Consider the following 20348-nt stretch of genomic DNA (forward strand, 5'->3'; position numbering starts at 1 on the left):
ATTACTGATTCTAGCTTAAAATAATTTCATTAATAGTGATCAAAAGTACAGAATGTTAAAATATTAATATGCGAGGTTCTAGCAGAATTAATTGTGAAGAGCCCTACATATAATGTCATATGTGAGGTTTTGTGAAGAACTGTAAAGTTTATGAGGTGGATTACTGAATATAGGGGAGAAGGTGTGAAAACTTAAAAGAATTTTATTTTTCAATGTCATACAATTCCTACTATAATGAGATAATCTATTTTGACTAATTTTCTGGTCTTTTCTATGACTAAATACTTTATTCCCAGTATATAAAGAGTAAGGACCTGTTGACTGACTGGCTGCAGAGTATGCATAACATAGAGATCCTGAATTCCAGACAGGCAAGTATGAAGATTCTCATATTAACATCTACCGTGCTGTAAGCAAATAGTATGCTGTAGTTTCCTAGATTAAGCTATTTTTAAATTAATTTTATTTCCTTTTTGGAGATTTTTGTTTCCCTAGTGAATTAAGTTTTCTGCCATTCTGGCCCTTTATGAATGCCACTTGTCCCAATTACAGTCATTCTTGAATCACCCCTATGTAATTCATTTGTATTTGTTCCTATACATAAACAAACTATGCAATTGATTTATTCCATTATGTATACAAACCACAGTCCTTACAGAGGAGTATGATTTCAGAGTAGCTGGAATGGCTGTAATGTTAGTTACTGGAAGGGGGACAGAAAGCAATCACCTAACTTCGACTGCAAACACACACAAACAGCCTCTGCTGGCAATCTTTTCTCTTTTAAGTTCATTGGCGATGGGCATCTTACATGGTGACATGCGTGTCTCTTAATAAATCTAGAAAGAAATGCGGCAGGTTTGAGTAAATCTGCTGTCGAGTAACATCTTCATTGTTCTGTTTATCAGGGAACAACAGCTTGCAGTCAATCCCTTGCAACATGTGCAAGTCGTGGCCGTCCCCAGTGGGTGGAGTTATGGTAGAAGGAGTTTCTTTTTCTCGACCTATGGTGTCTCCATTGCAATCCTCTGGGTCCTATGGAGGAAAATGTAAGGATAAGAGAATACCAGCTAGTGCTTGGGACATACTTCAAGGAAAGCTTTAGTACTTCCTTTACTTAACCCGTAAAGTTTGCCTAATGCTTTACAAACTGACCAGGACACTGGAAAGAAATTAGACCTGTGGAAGTTGTGCTATAGCTTAGGCATCACCGGTGTTTAGTCTGTGGAGAAGCAACTTGAGGTGCTGGCTGATGAAAGAGCCTTAATGCCTTAGCAGGGTGTGTATTCCCTGTTTCCTCAACATGTGGCGGCACTGGAGGATGTTATGCCAGCCCATGTGTTCTCATCTGCTGTTGGGAGGTTAAGAAGGATTCTGTTAACCTCTAACACAGCAAGATCATCATTGCCTGGCCCCAAGACTTACTCTGAAATCTGTCAAGTAGTGTACATACTTTTCTTCACCATTAACCACACCCTTTGCTTTTGACCCTTCTGACACTTCTCCTCTTGCCCCAAGAAGTCATGCAAGTCCAAGAATGTCATTCTGTTGCAGTCTATTGTGATTCAAACTGATCTGTAATCACATATGCTTCAGAGATGGTGCAGTACTGAGAACCAACCCAGCCTAGGAAGGAGCCTAAATACGTGGTACAAGTGCCCACGTGCCTGATAGCTCAATCCTGCACCAGACCAAGCAAGCATTGTGGGTCCAAATGAAGGCCACTATCCTCTTCCTCCTCTTTTACCTGGATGATCACTGTATACCTCAGGATCTTTCCTTATGATAGACTTCAGTACCAAAGAGCGAGAAGCTCGCTCTTGGTGGAAAATGAACCTACGTTTGCAAGAGCTAGATTACCTAAGCTATTCCAGAGCTACCAGTCCATGTGTCAATAGCCTATGCACCGAGATAATCCAATGCAATAGGGAATATGAATAAGTAACCTCCCAGGACACCAAGATGTCCCATTGGATGGGCAATTGACGGCAAGGCTCTATTCCCGCAAGTGACAGGTACTTATACTAAAGTACCTAGTTCTTCAGCCTCTTGGGGTGCAAAACCTAGTTGTAGTTCTTTCTCTGAAATAGAGTCCGATTGTTGATCGGTCTATCCTAAACAGGTGGTTTCTCCATGGTACCATGCTCAGTCCAGCTTTTGGATACTCTGGAAGAAAGGAACTGTCTCCTGAGGTATTCGTCAAGATCCCTCACTCTCGTAAGGGAGTAGGAATTCTGGGATGTCAATGACCCAATGACACACTATACCAGTCCAGTGCCTACAGAGGTGAAGAACACTGAGGCAAAGTACTCTTTTGTGACTACAATGAGGTCAGTCAGAATACCGTAAGACACTGCCTCCCACACACTCAACAATGAAGATTTGACGTGCAAGAAGGTGCGAATCTGTCTCCTCTACCCATCAGTCTTATAGATTGACTCTAATACGAGGGCTGCATTGAGATCAACCACTAATCCAGGGTGGTTGCCTACCTTGCCACAACCCAGGATTTGAGAAACCCTGAGACATGAACAGAGAACACCAACTTGAACCTTTTAGGTGTGAGGGCCGTGACCACCTCCTTGGAGTACCAGTCCTGAAAAGGAGGGCTGCTGTTGACTCCCACCTCGCCAGGCAAGTCGAGAAGATGAGGTGTTGAACGTGAGGAATGTTCCATTTCTGGAGGCTAAGCCCTCTTTCCACAATAAGTAAAGGTGACAATGGAAAAGTGGAGCAAGGAGTGTCATTTCTCCTTTGTGCAGTTACCTTGAAATGCCCAGACCCTTCAAAGGCTAGATTGAAGAGAACTTAAATTCTTACCATGCCTAAGATTGGCACTGAAGAAAATTCATGCAATCTTTATAGCCCTGATCTAGACCTCCAGCTTCTTTCTCTTCAAAGAAAGGCTCCACCCTTTTGTCCTCAGCCTGGCGACTAGCCATCGACCTCTGTCTGCTGAAAAACTTTGTTTATCTAACTCCATTCAACACAGAAGGCAATGACTGTGTGGTCTACCACCAGATACATAAAAATCATTCTTTCAGTTGACCCGTAGGATGCGTATTTTCAAATAACCTTTCATCAGTCCTACAAATAATATCTCCACTTACTTTTCCAGGGAGTAGTGTACCTATTCAAAGCCCCATGCTTCAGTGGTATCTGATGCCTTGCTAATCGGCAACCATCGAACTCTCTTCCCATCTTATTCTGGTGGAGCAAGAAGTATGGGGAAATGTTTCCTGGTAGTTTAATGATGATAATTTCAACTGTGGAATTTCACTAACCTCTTCACCTCTTTGAGATGTTCTATTCTTGGACGCATACAAGTAGGGGTTGAACATAACAGAGGAAACAAGTTGATTTAGGAGTGTGGTCTAAAGAAGAAAAGCTTTCCAACTGTAAAGAAGAAAAGTGTCTGCTGAAAATGAAAGCTTTCCAACTAAGTTTGATTGGGCACTCACTACTGTTGATGAACAACACACTACTGTATTATGGTTGTAGCATGCATGACCAAGCAAGGAGGGATCGTCTTGTACAGTCTTGCAAAGTCGGTGCAAATGTGAGTAGTAGACAGGGTTCCTTCAGGCTAGAGCGTCTCCGTCCACGCTCAGTTGGCAGGGGCAGGTTGTAGATTTAGTGAACCCTACATCAATGCATGGCGGAAAGGCTTCCTGCTCTCCGGGGATTAACAGAGATTGACCAGTAGTTATAAGATTGAACAGGATATTCCTGATAATCTGCTCCCACACTTACGATCCTGTTGTGGTATCGGAGGATGCCTTTCAAAACCTGAGAGACAACCTGGACGAGTATGGGTGTCAGGCCTCCAGGTGCCACATACTGAACAGTATCTAGATTTGCTGATGCTCTTATCAAGGTGAGAGAAAACCACCCTGCTTACCCATTCTTCTCTGTCAGCCCACCTTCAGAAGGATTATTACTCCATGAAGTCCCTTGTACTTAAGGGTTAAGCTATCCAGCATATTGTCTGAGTGGAAGACTTTTTGTGGAGCCCTGCACAGGTTAAGTCTGGAGACCTATGAAGGTCCCCTGCAGCTTTCTAGCAAGGGAAGTGTGCTATCTTCCGCAAGTGGTGTTGCGGAAGAAGTACTTCTCTAGTAGGAGCCTTTGCAATTAAAATATCTTTTTTTTTTTCTTTTTTTTTTATCCTTTTCTGAAAGAACATCCTCTTAGTCTGCAGTGAAAAGGTTATCGTTCAGCCTTCAGTCAGGTCTTCAGAATGCTCCTTGTTGGGAACTGTGCGCTCATGAGCTGTATAAAAAATTGAGTTACATTTGGCAAACTACAAGGATCTGTATGTTGTGTGCTCACACTAGACACCGGAAATATTAACAATATCGATCAATATATCACATGCTTTCACATGACACCAGATATATTCACATGCTTGAAACAAAACATCTATAACTGTATGAATAACATACCGCAGTAAAGAAAGTTATTTACTTCATCTCATTTTTGTACAGCAAGGATACATGCAAGAAATTCTTGTCTTTAATGCAGTATTCTTACTAAATTAGCACTAAAAATCACAAATTTTAAGTAATTTGTATTTTTCCTAACAGTACTTACCTCGAACTACTTTCTTAGGAGTATCTGGGATCTCCTCCCAACCGACCAGAATTTTGTGTAGTTTACCCTACTCCCGTTTTCTATGCGGGGTAACCTCTGGTGGAGTGATACGCGCCACGAGGCGACCCCGGGTCAGAGAGCATGCTTGCTCAGGTCTCGATCCCCAGTAAGTTTTTGACAGCTTAGGTTTCTATGAAGTCCAGTAAGGCACTCGGGGTAGGATGGGTGGGCCATGACCCGAAAGTAGTTCGAGGTAAGTACTGTTAGGAAAAATAAAAATTACTTAAAATTTTTTATTTGTTCCAACACGGAGTACTCACCTCGAACTACTTTCTTAGGAGACTTATACTTTAGGAGGTGGGAGTGTCCCTCCGGACCTAGAGACCGTGATGAGTATAGAAGAGGAACCTAGATAGGAGACTAGGTTCTGCTGACCCTAAGGAAAACACGAGAAAATAGGGAAAACTACGCAAAAAACTATCTTAGTGTCTAAGTAACTCACCTCTGCAAAAAAATCCTAGGAGACTCGTCCTTCCATTGATAGTGTATCCCATGGCAGTTAGGGGGTTTTTAGGGTCATTTCCGGGAAGGTAATAGGGGAAGGATGAAAAAGGGGATAAGGAAGGAACCTGTGTCTCTTGGACTTAATGCCCGAGGTTACTCCTGGGGCTACACCTTTAAATCGTTTGGAGCGCGGAAATGACAGGACCGAGCGAGAACCTGTCCAGGGACCTCCTCGAGCAGTCCTTCAAGTAGTGAGCCGTATAGGTAGACTGACTAGACCATGTACCTGCCCTCAGGAATTGGCCCACTGCCATGTTTTTCTCAAAAGCCAATGAAGTACTTAGACCCCTAATGTCGTGGGGTCTGGGCTTTCCTGGAAGGGGGACCCCTGCACTACTGTAGGCCCTGACGATCACCTGCCATAGCCAGAAGGAGATAGTATTCTTGGAGACTGGATTCTTTACTAGTCCCGAGGAGACGAACAGACTCTTGATTTCCGGTTGAAGTCTGGCTGTCCTCTCTAAGTAATTCTGTACCGCCCTGACAGGGCACAGAAGCAAGTCCCTCGGGTTGTTCGAACGAGGGATTGCGGGCACTGAGAATCCTTCAAACTTGGGGTCCCAAACTGCTGGATTCTGAGTCTTGGCCATGAAGGATGGTACGAACCTGAAGGTAGCTTCACGCCAGCCCTTCGAGTGTGATACCTCGTACGACAGTCCATGACTCTCCCCTACCCGTTTTGCTGAGGGTGAGCTCTCTGTCCAAGATGTCCTTTAGGAGTTCGAAGGGAGGTTCTGACAGCATCTTCAGGACTCTAGCTACGTCCCACTGGGGCACCCTAACGGCCTGAGGGGGTCACGATTGCTCGAAACTCTTGATGAGCATCGAGATATGTCTGGAGGTACCCAGGTCGATGCCCTTCAGGAGGAAGACTTGGCTCAGGGCAGCCCGGACTCCTTTGATGGCTGGGATGGACATGTTTACCTCGTCCCCGAGATAGACCAGGAAGTCTGCTATCTCCGGGATGGAGGCCTGCAACGTCTTGATGTTCTTCGAGACGCACCACTTAGTGAAGGTAGCCCATTTTGCCTGGTATACTGCGGCTGACGAACGTCTCAGGTACCCTGACATCCTTGTTGCTGTCCTCGACGAATATCCTTCCTTCCTCAGGAGGCGCTCGATAACCTCCACGCGTGAAGGCAGAGGGACCGAGGGTTTTCGTGGAACCTTTGAAAGTGCGGTTGCCGGAGAAGGTCTGGTCTGTCCGGAAGGGGCCAAGGTGGAAGGCGCGCCAGTTCCTTCAGATCTGCGAACCACTCTCTCTCCGGCCACCAGGGCACTACCAAAGTCATCCACAGGTTGTCCGCTCGCCTCACCCTGTTGAGGACTTGCCTGAGCATCCCGAAGGGAGGGAAGGCGTAAACGTCGAGGTTGTCCCAAGGGTGTTTGAAGGCGTCCTCGAACGCCGCCTCCGGATCTGGCACAGGAGAACAAAACACGGGGAGCTGTGCGTTCAGTCTCGTGGCGAAGAGGTCTATCACTGGCGAGCCCCACTTCTGAATGAGAGTCTTGGCCACTTTCGGGTGCAAGGAACACTCGGACCCTACCACTTGACCCATTCTGCTGAGGCCGTCGGCCAGGACGTTTCTTTTCCCTGGAATGAATCTGGCCGAGATCTTGATCTGCTCTACTTCGGCCCATTCTAGTAACTCCATCGTGAGGTCGCACAGCTCCTTCAATTTCAGTCCTCCTTGCTTCTTTATGTAGGCCACCACCGTGGCGTTGTCGCACATCAACACACGGTGTTTCCTCGGAGCCGATGGACGAACTCTAGGCACACTCTTCGCACTGCCATCATTTCTAGCACGTTTATGTGCAGGTTCTTCTCCTCGTCTAACCAACTTCCTCTTGCTGTCTTATCGAGGAGATGAGCACCCCAACCCTCCTTGGATGCATCCGTGAACAGAAGCATCTCCGGAGAGTCGGCTGCGAAGGGCATTCCTTTGAGGGTGTTCAATCTGACATGCCACCACTCTAGGACTTCCTTCGTCTCCGGGGACACCGGGACCACCTTGTGTGGGGGAGTCTCTCTGGTTCCAGAGCTCCTTCAGGTTTCATTGTACTCCCCTGAGTTTGAGCCTCCCCTGGGGGACCAGCTTCTCTAACAACACGAGGTGGCCTATCAGTCTTTGCCAGTCCTTGGCTCTCTCAGCTGGCCTGACAGGAAGGGCCGGAGGATCTGATCTAAGTTGTCCAGTCTCTCCGCAGAAGGGAAGGCTCTCGCCAACCGGGAGTCCAGGACCATTCCGAGGTAGTTCATCCTGGTGGAGGGTATCAGTTGGGACTTCTCCAGGTTGATGATGATACCCAGGACATTGCAGAACTGCAGGAGCTTCGTGCCGTGCTCCCTCAGTACTTCCCTGAGGCTAAAGTAACAACCAGTCGTCCAGGTAGCGAATCAGGCGGATGCCCTGTTCGTGTGCCCAGGCTGAGACTGTTGCGAAGACCCTCGTGAAGACCTGAGGGGCTGTGGACAGACCGAAGCACAGGGTCTTGAACTGCAACGTTTGGGTACCCCATTTTACCCTTAGGTACCTCCTGCTGGAGGGGTGAACAGGGATTTGGAAGTATGCATCCTTGAGGTCTATGGACATCATGAAGTCCTCTTCCCTCAAGGCCGCTAGGACTGACTTTGGGGTGTCCATCTTGAAGTCGGTATTGCACACGAACCTGTTGAGGGCTGAGAGGTCTATGACTGGTCTCCAGCCCCCTGTCGCTTTCTCCACCAGGAAGAGTCTGCTATAGAACCCTAACGGGGCACAGCACTCTTTCAACTTCATTCCCAACAATCTCAGATAGACTGGGAAGTTCAAACGATTTAGGCCATGGACGAGACGGAAGTTCATTTTTGGCCAAAAAACCAAGCTGAAGAGAGCATACTGCTTTATTAGCGGAGAAGCCGATATTCTTGCTAAAAGCATGTATCTCACTAACCCTTTTCGCAGAAGCCAAGCTCACCAAGAAAAGTGTCTTGAGGGTAAGATCCTTCAGGGAGGCCGAACTTAACGGTTCAAACCTGTCTGACATAAGGAACTGCAGGACCACTTCCAAGTTCCAAGCAGGAGTAGAAATATGACGCTCCTTGGAAGTCTCGAAAGACTTAAGAAGGTCTTGAAGATCTTTGTTATTAGAAAGATCCAAATTTCTATCCCTGAAAACAGAAGCTAACATGCTTCTGTAGCCTTTAATGGTAGATGCAGAAAGGGAGCGACCATTTCTCAGATAAAGAAGAAAATCTGCAATCTGCGCTACAGAGGTACTAGAAGAGGAAATAGAGGAGGACTTGCACCAGTCTCTACATACCTCCCATTTAGATTGATAAATCCTGATGGTAGAGGATCTTCTAGCCCTTGCGATTGCTCTAGCTGCCTCCTTCGAAAACCCTCGAGCTCTAGAGTCTTTCGATAGTCTGAAGGCAGTTAGACGAAGCGCGGGGAGGCTTTGATGAAATCTCTTTACGTGAGGTTGACGCAGGAGATCCATCCGCAACAGTAGACTTCTTGGAATGTCTACTAGCCATAGAAGTACCTCTGTGAACCACTCACTCGCGGGCCAGAGGGGAGCAACCAACGTCAACCTGGTCCCTTTGTGAGAGGCGAACTTCTGAAGAACCTTGTCTAGGATCTTGAATGGTGGGAAGGCATAGATGTCTAGGCGAGACCAGTCCAGCAGGAAAGCGCCTATGTGGGCTGCCTCTGGATCTGGAACTGGAGAGCAGTAAGTCAAGAGCCTCTCGCAAAAATATCTATGGTGGGTTGACCCCATGTCATCCATAGCTTCTCGCACACAGTCTTGTGCAACGTCCACTCCATGGAGATGACTTGTCCTCTTCTGCTGAGGCAGTCCGCTAAGACATTCATTTCTCCTTGCACAAATCTCGTCAAAAGAGAGATGTTACTTGCCTTAAATGGAGTTCCTTCTGATCCGTGGACCAAAGACCCGAGCATTCCAGACTGTCCAGTGGCGCTCCCCAACCCAAATCCGATGCATCTGAATACAACACATGATTTGGGTTCTTGATCGCAAGAGAAAGACCTTCTCGAAGTCTGACGTTGCTGTCCCACCAAGTCAGACATGTCTAGACTGAGTTGGAGATTGGGATAGAGATACTCTCTAAGCCCTTCTCCTTGTTCCAATGGTTTAGGTGAAATTGGAGAGGGCAAAGGTTGAGTCTCCCCAGAGAGATAAACTGCTCCAGCGATGAAAGAGTTCCCACGAGGCTCGTTCAAACTCTTACAGAGCAAGCTGTTTTTCTCTTGCAAGTGACGGACTTTTAACAGAGCTTGTTCCATTCTTGTGGGAGACGAAAAGGCCCGAAAAATTCGACACTGTATCTCCATCCCCAAATAAAGAATAGTCTGGGATGGAGTACTGTAAGTTACGACTTCTCTACGTTCACTATGAGACCTAGCTCCTTGGTTAGGTCTAATGTCCATTTGAGGTTCTCCAGACCACGATTTAATGACGACGCCCTGATTAGCCAGTCGTCAAAATAAGGGGAGGCTCTGATCCCTGAAAAATGTAGAAAGCTTGCTACATTTTGCATGAGCCTTGTAAAAACAAGAGGAGCAGGACTGAGGCCGAAGCACAGTGCTCGAAATTGGTACACTATTTTCCCGTCCACAAACCTCAGATATTGTTGAAAGTTTGGATGAATCGGGATGTGGAAGTATGCATCCTGAAGGTCGAGAGAGACCATCCAGTCGCCTTCCCTTACTGCTGCCAAGACAGATTTGGTAGTCTTTATCGTGAACTTTGTCTTGACAATGAACACATTGAGTGCACTTACATCTTAAGTACTCCTGCAGTGAACGTGGCTGCCAGTTCATTGGAGCCATCCCTTATGGCCTTGTACATGCATGACATAATTTGTACAGCAATACATTGTCAGCTGGAGAGACCTTACTTAAGGCTCCCAGGGACCAATCCAAAAAATTAAATACTTCAAACGCTCGAAAAACTCCTTTCAGGAGATGGTCTAGCTCTGAAGAAGACCATAAAATCTTGGAGCGTCTCATGGCTAGACGACGAGGAGAGTCCACTATGCTTAAGAAGTCTCCCTGGGCAGAGGCAGGTACTCCCAAGCCGAGAACTTCTCCTGTGTCACACCAGACGCTCGAGCGAGAAGCTAATTAACAAGGAGGAAAAGCAAAAGCAGACTTTCCTAAACTTCTCCTGGATTCCAACCAGTCTCCCAGTAAGAGCATGGCTCTCTTGGAAGAACGAGAGAGAACTGACTTCGTATATGTAGGAGTCGAAGAAAGTCATGCCAAGAGTAAACTCAGACGGCGGAGAACGTGGAGCAGCCGTTACTAAACGAGTAGGACAAAATTTCCCTAAAGTAAATCCTAATTTTAAAAACAAGGGATTGTTGGACAACCCTAGGTTACTCCTCTTCTGAATGAATCCCCAAAGGTACATTAGTTGGAAGGGGGTCATCAACTTCTTCAGAAGACACATCATCTGATAAATCTAAAGTCTTGCGAGAAGGAGATTTATATCCAGAATGACGTGAAGGAAAAGCCTGACAGGCTACATCAACTTGTATATGAACAGAAGTTAAAGTTGGAGGGTCGACGTCACGTTGTGACTGCAGAGATTGTTATTCTACTACACGTCGTGACAGAAGTGACTGACGTTCAAACGTCACGTAGTAACAGCGGTGACTGCTGTTCGATGCTATATCGTGACTACGGTGACTGACCCTCGACGTCACGTCATGTCTACGGTGTCTAACGTCACGTCGTGTCTGCGGCGTCTGCAGCTCAACGTCACGTTGTGTCTGCGGTGTCTGCAGCTCAACGTCACGCTGTGACTGTGGTGGCTGACGTTCAAAGTCTCGGAGGAACTGCAGTGACTGCTGATCAAAGTTATGACTCGACTTAACTGACTGTCGATCAAAGTTACATCGAGATTTATGCTCCGCATCTCGTTTAACAGCAAAGCTGACACTAGGGATAACGTCAGCGTGACGTAACAAATCTCGTTTAGAAGGTTGAAGACCTGAATCACGTATCCCAGAACCGTGACGTACAATAAGCAAAGGATCCTTTCGCACAGGACCAGGATCGTAAGCTTTGATTAAAGAAGAAAGCTTTAACAGCATATCTTGCAAAACACCTAACTTCGGAACAACCGCACTCTGAATAGATCGTGACGTCGGAAACGTCAGTACATGAACGTCATCTCTATGAACGGGACTCTCATGATGACTACAGCTAGGACGTTGAACTTGTTCTGAAGGAACTAATTAACGTTCCAACCGTCTCGAAACCTTACGCCAAGGTTTTTAAAGAGACGAATCATCGGAAGACGAGGAGAACTATCTCTCCTGTCTTATGGTAAGGACGTGCTTGAAGAGCAACGTCTGATACCTTTGAGGGAACGTCTGTTCGTTGGTTTACACCTCTCACTCCCTTAGGTCCTACGACATTCCTTCTCCCTGGGGTAGGGGAGCCTGAAAGAGGTCTCGAACTAGGCAAGTGACAAGCACGAACAAACAAACCCTCCGCAACACTGAACATGTTTTTCGCACTTTCTTCACTGACATTGCATTTTTTGATAATTTCCTCCTTTCAAAAGAATTTCTTTTGAAGATCGTATTGCTTGAGAATAATCAACAGGCGAAAGCCATAAAACCATGAACAAGTACTTCACCAATCAGTAGAAACTTGAGGTTAAGCGCGAGCGGAACCAATGCTGTCACTACCACCGACAGAGAAGAACTGAACTTATGGAGAAGTATATGCGGTATCTGGCCGATAGCCGGCGCTGGTGGGCACACCCGGCAGCCTTCATGGCGATCGCTCGCGAGTTTTTGGAATCTGTCGACTGTCGGAGACGTAAGCTATATATATATTCACCGGCTAAGTTTAATATTTAAAAACTTTCATTTGATCATTAGAATATTTCACAGAATTACACTGTGTCACAGCATGTTCTAGCTGCTGTTAATATGAGGTGCAATTATTTGGTCAAAATTTTGTAGGACTGGTCAACTTCCTCAGTACAACGAATTATCCGATATTCCATATGATAACCAAAATGGCTAGTAAATTAAATTAAAGATGAAAAAAAGAGATAATAAAAAGACAATGGTACAGTATACTTTTCCAGTCGAACCTCCCACACTGTCAATTTATTCGGTCTTGTATCCTCACTGGCTGTCCCATTGACTGTAACAGATGCCTGTAAGTAGGGTCATTGTTAGTTATGGCTTTGGCTTAAGGAAATGTTACAAAATAATATACAAAAGAATTGATGCTATCTTAGACTTTACTGACCTATATAAAGTATTAGAATTAAACATTTCATGAAAACACTTTAAAAATCCCCCGCTTTTCCATTACCACTAAAGCATCCTAGAATCTTCAACTTTCAAGAGGGGGAAAACTAACTATCACCAAGTGGTTACTGTACTATGATATTGTGAGCAGATCATTCGGTTTTAAGAAACTACAGAATATGTACCGTATTTATTCATGCTGAATTATACTGTATGCTGTGAAAAATTGGCAATGTTGAGACACAAAATGCTGGGTTTGTAAGAAAAATAGGTTAAAAAACAATTTAACATTTCACACCAATAAATAGCCAATTTCTCTAATGAGGTGGAAAGTATTGAAACAATAATAATAATAATAATAATAATAATAATGTTTATTGGACAAAAGATATTTACATTCAAAGATTTACAAAAAGAAAAAAAGACTCAGTCCAAGCCCATGTGGAGCAGAGCTCTTCGGGCAATAATACAACAAGATAATATCATCAATTAAGAAAAAATAAAAAATAAAGTAAATATGGATATAGATATACAAAATGTACGCATACATATACATAATCATATGTATACAAATAGATATATAAATGAGAATCTTAGCCTAAAAACAAATGGAAATGCATATTTATATGATAAGGAAAGATGGTATATACATTGAAAAAATTGTAGATATTAAGCAAAAAACTCAGTAAAAGAACTAGTTTTACAAATAAAAAAAATATTCTAAACAATGAAACATACTTGCGATGTGGTTAGGTAGGCAAGTATAACCAAAGCCATAACCATTTCTTATCAAAGACAAAATGGAGTTTGTGTTCATATGACAAACCTTATATTAAAAACAAACTTAAATGTTTGTACAAAAACTTCCTAATTTATCTGAAGATTATATTCCAAAAGCTGTATCACTTAAGAATTTTTGCATAAAATGTAATTAATGACTACAGTACCTGTACTTACAATTATCAATTACTTCTGGTGATGGCAAACGAGGATGAAGGGTTGCTTTACTTTATCTCACTTTAAATCTTGCTATATGAACCGAACCCAATTGGTATTAAATATTAGCTTAAACATAGTCATCTTGTCTGCCTAGATATTCTGCATGATAATTAAAAACCACTAAGTATCCACAGAAACCCCCCAAAATTCTAAGATTGACTTATGGATCAGGTACAAAAATAGGGGCTTAATATACCACAATATAATACTTTTAAGATGCTAAAAAAAAAACACACTACCACAAAATCCCTTACATTTTTATTAGGGTAAGCCAACTAAAGTTTCTGGGGATCTTCAGTTCTGAAAATGGCTGTTATAATTTGGACTAAAATCTATCACCAATATCATGTTAACTCAATACAAGTTTTTCATACATATACCAAGGCACTTCCCCCAATTTTGGGGGGTAGCCGACATCAACAAAGAAACAAAAACAAAAAGGGGACCTCTACTCTCTACATTCCTCCCAACCTAACAAGGGACTCAACCGAGTCCAGCTGGTACTGCTAGGGTGTCACAGCCCACCCTCCCACATTATCCACCACAGATGAAGCTTCATAATGCTGAATCCCCTACTGCTGCTACCTCCGCGGTCATCTAAGGCATCGGAGGAAGCAGCAGGGCCTACCGGAACTGCGTCACAATCGCTCGCCATTCATTCCTATTTCTAGCACGCTCTCTTGCCTCGCTCACATCTATCCTCCTATCACCCAGAGCTTCCTTCACTCCATCCATCCACCCAAACCTTGTACTTCTCCCATCAACTCTTGCATTCATCACCTTCTTTAGCAGACAGCCATTTTCCATTCTCTCAACATGGCCAAACCACCTCAAAACATTCATATCCACTCTAGCTGCTAACTCATTTCTTACACCCGTTCTCACCCTCACCACTTCGTTCCTAACCCTATCTACTCGAGATACACCACCCATACTCCTTAGACACTTCATCTCAAACACATTCAATTTCTGTCTCTCCATCACTTTCATTCCCCACAACTCCGATCCATACATCACAGTTGGTACAATCACTTTCTCATATAGAACTCTCTTTACATTCATGCCCAACCCTCTATTTTATACTACTCCTTAAGTTTTTCATAATAAAATAAAAACTATCACATTTAAAATCCTTCCAAATCACTATCTTTACTGTGCGAGGCAAAGAATTCTCCAACCAACCCTGATTCCTACTGTCCTCACATGGATCTCAATCTCAATAAAGTCTTTTGTTTTGCCCTTATTGGTCTACAAGAAATTCTCCATGCCATCTCGTCCATTAGATACTGTACCACACATTTTGAAAGACTATATTACATTACTTAATTTCACATTATCCTACAAATTCTTTTTACATTGATGGTTATACCAACGATATGAGCTAATACCATCAAACAGACTAAAATATGAGTGTCAACTTATTTTCCTTTTAAAATCTGCTGCTTGAGCTCTTAGGACACGTGAAATGGGTTCATTTTCCCCAAGTTCCTGTCACGACTGATTTTAAGATTTCTTTTTGTTTAGTAAATTGCATAACACTGACTTTTCCCTGAAAACTAGTTATTTGATTTATCATGATGTATATTTCAATTTGTTTATAATATGCACTATGTGCTTTAAATACTAAAGCTGAAAATGGAATTTCAATAACATAGTATTTCTATATTCACCTGATGTTAACGCAGGGCAATATTATTAGCGTTTTGAAGAATGTGCATCGCTTACTGTTCCTGTTATGAAGAGGTATGTTCTGATAGTAGCTGACCATGTTAGTGCGTTCTAAATGTACAAAGAAATTCAAGTTTAGTTTAGGGGAAACCTTGAGAAGACTTGGCAGGTTGATTATTGTGGAAATGATGATAATGCCATACTAGTACACCACTCGATAAGGGTTCTGATGGCAAAGAGCGCATGACAGATTTGATTGCCTCTAGATGAGCCTCACCCTCTCAGCACGCTAGTGGGAGGCAAGGGAGATGTGAACATCAGGATAATTGGGGACCAAGGGCACAGGGATTGGATCGGGTACTGAAAGTGCAGCGGCCATGGCCAGGGATCTGTTTCAAAAAGTGACTCATGATCACTCTGCGTATGGGGTGATAAGTTCACAAAATTATAATAAAAAATTAAATCATGACCATTATCCTCCATAACTGGTGCTCCTGAGGGCTCAAAAAATGAAGGAGTACAGTAGAATGGAGAACATCAGTTGTAGAAGAAAAGAACTTGCATTTCTTACTGTCACCAGAAGACAACTAGGAAGAAGAACGAGCCCTTTTGGCTAGTTTCTTTTGATGGGAACAATATTTCTCCCACTGGGAGGATGGCAACTCCCAACAATACTCGCATGGTGATTATACAAAACGTCGTTTGCTACGGAATAAAGGGCTAAGGGGCTGCGGATAGACCTCAAGTTGATTCATTAAAAGTGCCACAAGGGCGACCATCATTGCTGGGGCAGGACCACATGACACTAGACATAAGCACAAGTGATAAAACAAAAGCACAAAGCACTATAGAACTATAAGGGTACTGTAATCCAGTGTAGAGAAGTGTAGTCGTGATAGTATATATGAAGAGGGAAGATCTCTCAACGGTATGGCGAACAGGAGAGGAGAAGAATGGAGCTTGCATCATAGCAATAGGTTATGCTGTCCAGCAGTGGAGTTGCTACATAACATATTACAGTTGTCCAGCAGTTGTATGGTTGCAAATTGAACCCCATTTTATTTTTTGTTGTCTGGTCATAGAAAATCGAGTAACATATAAATGACTAAGAAATTTGTATCTGCATGGGAATAAATACTGTGTATTTTTCACAGTATTGCCATTTAACTACAAATACCAATCCCCCTCATGTCTATTAATTTCTACTTTTGTTTGATAATGGTACTTATTTTATTTATTTAATGTCTATAACTAATCAAAATGTGATAACTAGCATGAATCTTTAGTAAAATCTAAGAATTATTCATTAATTAAATTTGACTACTGAACTGACTAGACACCAAGTCCTACTTAATCTTATTACCACATAAAAATCAATCATTAGTACCCGAGTGAGGTACTAAGACACTACTGTATCCTAAATTAGGTCTCATTTTCTTACTACTACCATAATATAGTTAGTAGCCAGGGACATTCCAGTTCCCTATTTTTCTATCAACTAAACTATTTAGTTCCAAATTCAGTATATCTTCTCCAGTGATAGCCACACAAAACTGTCAGGTACAATACCTTTTATCTTTTCCCATGTCAACTCTTTAGTTTTAACTATTTTATCTTTCCATTTCAATGAACCATCTTCCAGTTTCATCACAACTATCTCCCTCCCTATTTTTATTATGATACCTTTGTTTTCATAATTAGCCTACTCAGTTCTTTAACTTATTTTCCAAGTAATTGGGATTATTTGCAGGGTTATTGTCACTTAATTACTTTCCAATGTATTACTATTATCCTCATTCCACCTAGTTTGATTTTATACTTTTTTCAAGAATTACTTTCTATTTCATAAAAATATCAGTGATCCTAAGAAGGTAGCAATGTCCATATCAGTAGTCCTTGCTTACAGCTTGGGTAAGGGTAAGCAAGTATGTGTAGCAGGATCTGTATAAGAGGTATGCTTGTATTTGTATATAAAAAATTGAATACACACATTATTACATTTACTAACCTGATCACCAGCAACATTTGCGGATTTATTAAAGGATTCCATGAAGGCCTGAGGTTTTGTTTGAGCCATTCCAAGTTTCTTAGCTCGAAAATGAAGGTAGATAACAAAAGTGTATTCCACTAGTACAGTAAATACTAAAATGATGCAGAAAAACATCCACATATCAATAGTGTTAAATGTTGGTTTGTTTGTCCTATGAAAACGCACCCAACGTTCGTTTACGCTGGTAAGTGTAGTGTTTGTCCTATGAAAACGCACCCAACGTTCGTTTACGCTGGTAAGTGTAGTGTTTGTCCAATGAGAACGCACCCAGGTTTGTTGACATTATCGAAATAGTTGATTTTTTGGGCTCAAGCCATGGCGTCCTGATGGAAGGTTCCTGTTTGGTAGCTTCCTTGGGTATAAGACTACTAAGATATTCCCAGAGAATTTAACCACAGGTTATCACAGAATTCTAACTTCTGGAGCGAGTATCTCAAAGGTTTCCCTTTAAGACATCGTAATACAACAGGGGACACGCATGTCTGGTCGTGCCACATAGCTATCTCCACCCCGAACAGAGTTAACGCTTCGGTGTGTAAGGGCTGAGAATAGCTGGGAGCCGTTCCACAGCTAATCTCACTCGTGGCTACTACTGATACTCGAGACGTAAACAAACGGACGCCATTGCTCTAATGACGTCACGCGCGTCTTCATCCTTTGTTTAGTAGCTGCCCTACTGAGACGGATTTTCCCTTGTGTGAACTTTATCGTTTTGCATCTTCGCTATGTCGTTACCTTCAGCCTCGCCTTCTTCTGGAAAGTTGAGTACAAGGTTCCAGTATTGTTTAATTAAGCTCTGGCCGTAAAGTAAATATTATTTCGCGAAATAATTGATGTTTTGTGGCAGAGCTGTGCCTCTACCGGACCCGCCATTTTATGGCGTCGTTGTTGTTTTGCATGTCTTATTTAGTTAGCCACAACAACGCTTCCGGCATTATATACTAATCGAATACATTAGTTTATTTAGTCTTCATAGCTAGGAACTTTTATATCGTGTTTAGACGCTTTTTATCGGTCATCGATTGACCTCATACCAGTCGGCTACTATAGCCCCCAGGCCAGGAGCCTATATACAAGTGTTCATGCATGATTTATCAGTGATCCTAGACTAAGTTATGAAGATAGTGGCATTATTATTTTACAATACTTTTGACTAGTGATGCAAATGTTTTCGCCTTCAGGGACCATATAGGGGATAGGCTAGTCAGTGATTCTTTCTAGCCTAACCTAACCTTAGGACCCCTATATGCTCCCTTCATCCCCTGCCTTGGCACTCCCTCTATTTAGCCTTGATCCCTTTTCTGAGTAAAGGGATTTATTGTCTAATAGAGTATTTTATCGCCTCTCAGTCCTCCCTAAAGGAATGAACCCCCTTTAGGATTGCGTCTGAGAGTGAGGTTAGGCTAGCCTACCTCTATGGCTAGGATAGTCTACGACTTTCCTACGATAGCGATACGTCTTCTTCCTTGCCTAGTTCAGGACTTTTAGCCCTGATCTAGGCCGGGTTAGGAAGGTTTCTCTGTTCCATGCTGAAACTGTACTCTTGCACCGTTTTAGCCGATCAGCCTAATCTTAGGTTAGGGAGTGTCCTCCCTTCCCTTTGTGGCCGCTCTGGTACAGAAACCCTTCCTGGGAAGACCCCTCTCTTCTCCCTCCCCACCTATCTCTTGTATAGCCTAGCCTATGCTTAGGTTAGTTTATACTCATCTGTCCCCTGTCCTACAAATCCTCCTTAGGGTGGAAGAGTAGGGCTACCCGAGCTTCCCTGTGCTGTCCGCTCTGGTACATATACCTTCATAGTGTCCTATAAGGTTAGTTACTAGAGTAGCTCTGCATAGGGGAGTCTCCCCCCCCCCCCTCTTGGGTGTTCCCTAGTCCTCCCTTGGGCTACCTGCTCCCGGTCCCTAGTGACCCCTGCTTATGGATGCTAGAGCCTGTCTCTATCATGGGTACACCCCCTCAGGGAGGGGGAGGGATGTCTGGAACCCTGACGGTACTTCCTGCATCCTTTCCTCCCTCCCCCTGTCTCTCTATCTATCCGGGTGCCGGTCTCTTGCCGCCTCTACTGCCGGCAATACCTGCCTCCCTCTTGGTGACTTCCCTACCCTTGCCGCCAGCCCCCCGTGTACCGAGGGACTGCCGGCTGCCGCCGGCTACTACCGGCGGCTCTCCTACTCCTATCTATTCGTCCGCTTGCCGGTCGATCTCCGGAGTGCCGGCATATACTGCCGGCAACCCGATACTACCTGTACCATCCTTACCCCAGTCACCAATCCGGCATCCTCCGGCTGCCGGAGCCGCCGCTCCCTGCCGGCGTGCCGCCGTTGTGCCGGTGGCCGCCATCCTGGTATCTAACTGACTTTGAAAATTGTCTGTTCTAGTGCCAGAATCTATGCTGGAGCGAGCTCCGGCGTGCCGGCGGCTTGCCGGATACCCCGGAGGCGTCAAGAATACTTGCACCCCCTCTCTGTAGCTATCATAAGACTAAGATAGCCCTACCTTGCAAATAGATAAGCTGCTTTGCTTCTAAGATCAGTACCTAGTACTGCTCTATTAGTGATCATGCTGTCTCTTTGCATTCTTCTATTTCCAGCATGCTATGTGCATCTTAGCGCGGCTGGTTGCCAGAAGCAGTTACCTTTAATGAGGCCTTCTGGCTCTTATCTGGGAACCGAATGAATTCGATCCCAACCTTGTCCTTGGCTTTCCATGGAGTTCCAATATAATGGGAATCCTAGGAAACTATATCCAATGATCTCGGTCATTTGGATTATCCCAGGACCAAGCCTATGGTAACCAGCCGGGCGAGATGCATGGAGCGTGTTCTCCTTTACTGTTTCATTCTCTATGCATCACACCTTCCTTAAGTTAAAATTAATGATTAATATTAACTTAATTTAAGAGCCATTCCTATGACTCCCCCATACTCATTTTCTCTTTCTTCCACAGGAGGAGCAGATGAAGTGCGATTTCGCCTACTGTGCTGTGAAACGCTCGCAGTTTTACGGACATACGGCGTGCAGGACTCACGCCCCTTGCTCAGACAAGAAAGGGGATTGGAAGTTCTGGAATCCACTGGAATGTACGGTCTGCCAGGCCTACCTAGTTGAGGCCTTCCATAACCCTCCCTCAGCGGAGGTTAGAGACATTGCTCGTGAAAAACTGCGCAAGTGGGTGCGTGGTTTTCAG

At 43.9% G+C, this 20348-nt stretch overlaps 1 protein-coding gene and 1 long non-coding RNA gene across 3 annotated transcripts in view; one reads left to right on the top strand and one right to left on the bottom strand.

The window, feature by feature from the left end:
* The window catches only part of LOC137653528 (spermatogenesis-associated protein 20), a 186066-nt gene that overhangs the window by 77138 nt on the left and 88580 nt on the right, over positions 1–20348 (top strand). The window lies entirely within an intron of this gene.
* Positions 30–17406, bottom strand: LOC137653529 (uncharacterized). The gene is made up of 3 exons (XR_011046509.1): positions 17118–17406; positions 12266–12345; positions 30–407 (listed from the first exon to the last, which is right to left on the bottom strand). It is a non-coding gene; the product is annotated as an uncharacterized lncRNA (long non-coding RNA).

This window comes from Palaemon carinicauda, chromosome 14 (genome assembly GCF_036898095.1).
Source record: "Palaemon carinicauda isolate YSFRI2023 chromosome 14, ASM3689809v2, whole genome shotgun sequence".
In the NCBI taxonomy this organism is placed as follows: domain Eukaryota; kingdom Metazoa; phylum Arthropoda; class Malacostraca; order Decapoda; family Palaemonidae; genus Palaemon; species Palaemon carinicauda.